Below are 3,917 nucleotides of genomic sequence, written 5' to 3'. Positions count from 1 at the left end.
TTTTAGAGCCTAAGGCCTAGTCAGCTGGAATCAATATATGTGTATTCATTCCGTCTATCTATAATTCTATATTATATTTTGATTTTATTAACCCTACTAGCTATGGCATGCATGTGAAAAGTTTCCTTTTGGCAACCATCAAGTGATGGTAACAAACAAAATTAAAACAAATTAATCTTTGGAAATTTACTATTATCGTCTATTATTTAGGGCTAAGTCACATAATAATCAATTTTAATTTAAATATTCACCGCATGCAAACAATTAAGTACTGGCAGCAAATTAAAGCAGTGAAACTGGAAAGGCAATATATATAGGAGGTACAACACATACATATAGAGACAATCCACGAAAATAAATAAATAAATATTTTGAAGGGTTTTAGTACCTTTTTAAGTATGCCAATGATTACGTGACTTAGTTGAATTAAAATGATATAATTATCATCAAATTATCATTTATATACCTTAAAAGGATACCTAAACCCCATCAATAAAACACTATATAATCTATCTACATATCTACATATATATATTTAAGTAATGCTACATTATCAACAAAATTTATTATTTTTAATTAATGGTTTTATTTTAAATATTAAGTACTAAATTTTAAACTTTAAATTTTAATCGTAAAAAAATAAAATATTGACTAATATATATTGATAAAAAAAAAGTATTGTTTCCTTAATATTTCTCATTATAATATACAACAAGAAATAATCGGATTGGAACACGATTGTATATATTGATATGGCCAATAGAATTTCATTCAGAACCTTATCGGTTTAAACCTTAGAATAGTTAATTAGGTTTTCATATGAATGCATTCGATTTTCTTAGAATAGTTATAATAAGAATGAAGATATTTTATACCTTAAAACAATACGCATCATTTTAACCTATGGTATGAGATATCACATGATGCACACACATGTATAATAAGAAGTGTTTGAAAAGATAATATTGTTAGAGATATAATCTTCATGTATTTTTTTTTATTAGTTTAAATTTTTTTAAAAAAAGTATTTTATATATAATATTCGAGTTTTTTTAATTGTCCGATAGATCTACAATTCGATCCTAAAAGAAAAAGATAAATTACAAGAGTTGGTGGGTGACAAGATTAGTTGGATGCCAAAAACGAAGCGAATGTGATAAAAAAAGATTTTACAAGTCAACCCCAGATGAAGATACCTATGTGGTTTAAATAGAATAATTGACAAATTAAATTTTTCAAACAAGTAATTAAGGACGGTGGAGCGGGAATTAAAGGCCTTCACGAGATCATTACAAACAGTCTGTCCCAAACTCTGTGTTAAGGATTAAAAGATTCTAAATCTATTACATTTAGAGTAATCATACATGCTCTCCTCAAAATTTGTTTTATTTTTCTCTCATTTTTAATATTAAAAAAATATTTAAATATAAAAAATAACTCATCAATCTTTTTGTTTCACTTTTTGTAAACAAAATTACTATATCTAAAGTTAGGAGTGAGACTTGAACCCAAAACTTCTAAGTAAAGAGAAGAAATTATATCGTTTGAGTTATATAGTTCATTAGTGAGTAAAAATTCTTCTTATATCTAAAAAGATATAATATAAATATAAAAAAAAAATTTACTTTGATTCTTTAAACTGGATTTGGATCTTCTAAATTTTGAATTCTCATTTTAGAATGTAAAATATGATCTCTCACCATTTATTTCATAAGTGGGACCAAAAGTAAATATGAAAGAGAAACTATTTAAAAATAAATGGTCATACTTTATCCTCTAAAGTAAAATTCAAAATTTAGAGAATCTAAATCCCTTTAAACTATGTAATGCTAGTATTTACAAATACGATTGATTTAGTAGTTATTTTTTTTATATATGTAACATTTTCTTACTCCTTATTCTTTACACCTCTTGAAGTTCGTGTGACTTAATCATTAAAGTAACTTATTTCATGTGGAATAAGTCGTTGTCAACAGAAAATTTCCGTTCATTCAATTCCAAAGATTATTAACTCTCACTTGAACCAAATTAGAACGCTATATTATATAACATATGAATTTTTTTTTATTAAAAAAAAAAGGCAACATGATTACATGGAGATGATGATTTAAGAAGATAAATTATTGCTCACAAGGCTTTTTCCGAAATTGGAAGAATGATTACGAAATGCATGGTCAACTTTTCTCTGCCTTACGTACACCAAGTTGCATCTCTAATCTTACTAGCCGGGCCGGCAAGGGCAATTCCATGCCTCCCCTAATCATAAATTGGTGAAAATTCAGGTGCAGTCGATTTTATGTAAAGTTGATAGCTGAGAGGTGTTAGATAATTTGGCCGATTTGACTAAATTTTTATCTAACGTCTCTCAACTATCAACTTTACGTATAGTCGATTGCACCTGAGTTTTCACCTCACAAATTAAGCATAACATCAAATCAAATGCCAAGGAATTTTCATTTATTGAATTCTAGGTTATCCTTATTAGCGGCTTGGTGGTGTCATTAGTCATTGAAATCATGGTCATTAGCCGATTCGGTGGTACTTGCTAGAGTCATTCAAAGTTTTTTTTGGTCTTATTATTATTAGTTATAATGAAATTTCGCATCACGGGGGGACAATCAAATTAATGAGACGAATATAATTGTTCATTTCAATCGGATCAAGGAAAAGGTATATTGTGTTTTATTTATTTAGGTTTAATTAATTGTCTAGGACATACATGGGTTGAAATCTTTAAGTAAAGTATTAGAAATTTCATAGTGAAGAGATTTTAAAAAAAAAATATTGTAATTAAGATGTTAAAAATCTGTAATACTATTTTTAATTATATTATTGAAAAGCTTAATGAGTGACTTGATAGATAAATCCTATTTATAATTTAACATTCTCATCTTCAAAATAAAATTATTATTGTTTCTCATGCATTTTATCTATTGGAATTGACCTATACCTAATTGGACTAATAATCAATAAGACCCAATAAAGCTAATATTAGGTGTTGGACAATTAGATAATAACCGGACGGCCCATAGAATTGAAGTAACACACGTAGGTTTGTTTTAAGGTACTAGAATATAGATTAAGACTCAGTATTATATTTATTAGTGTAATATTAATATTAAAATTTTAGTGTTTCAGTATTTTCAAAAAATGAGAATACAGAAATTAAATTAGAATTTTATTTTTATTTCGGTCTTTGTCTCCTATTTTATACCAAACACAATACTGAAACTTATTTCCGTCTTTTTGTCTCTCAATTTTCTGTTTTTATTAATCTCAATCTCTCGATTTTTATCTCTCTTCCAAAAACTATCTAAATTATATACTCTTTATATATATACTCTCTAATTTTTAGACCATAGGATGATTATGATATCACTTGCTTTGATTAATGATGTCATTTAATTTTTACAATAATTCAAATTGTTAAGTAGTTTCACATTTTTCATGGACCCATCACCTATTGTTCTCTTCAACAATTCAACCTGTATTTTAATTTTCTTATTGCAACTCAAAAAGTTATCCAATAATAACTTGGAAGATAAACTCCCAAGAATTCCTCTATGGATAAAAGAGGCAAAAAAACATAATAATCTTGATATAGGACCACCGATTGTGTAATGTCTGTGTTGTGGTTGTGGGTATATATATATATGGTTTTACTATCATTATGTTATACTTTTATGCATAGGAGGGGGACCATATAGTAATAAAGTAGTAATGCACACCCACGAGTAGCCAAGTTTCCCTTCATCTCTAGGTATACATATACGAGAAATTATTATTACATGTTTATAAAATATTCAGAAAAATTATGCATAATAAGTATAATACATCAACACTTACTATTTAATTTTATGTATTTTTATATAATTGTTTAAATTTTTAGATTAATAGATTCATAATATAGTATGTAT

Source organism: Arachis ipaensis, chromosome B08 (genome assembly GCF_000816755.2).
Source record: "Arachis ipaensis cultivar K30076 chromosome B08, Araip1.1, whole genome shotgun sequence".
In the NCBI taxonomy this organism is placed as follows: Eukaryota; Viridiplantae; Streptophyta; class Magnoliopsida; order Fabales; family Fabaceae; genus Arachis; species Arachis ipaensis.
This window is presented reverse-complemented; position numbering follows the sequence as displayed.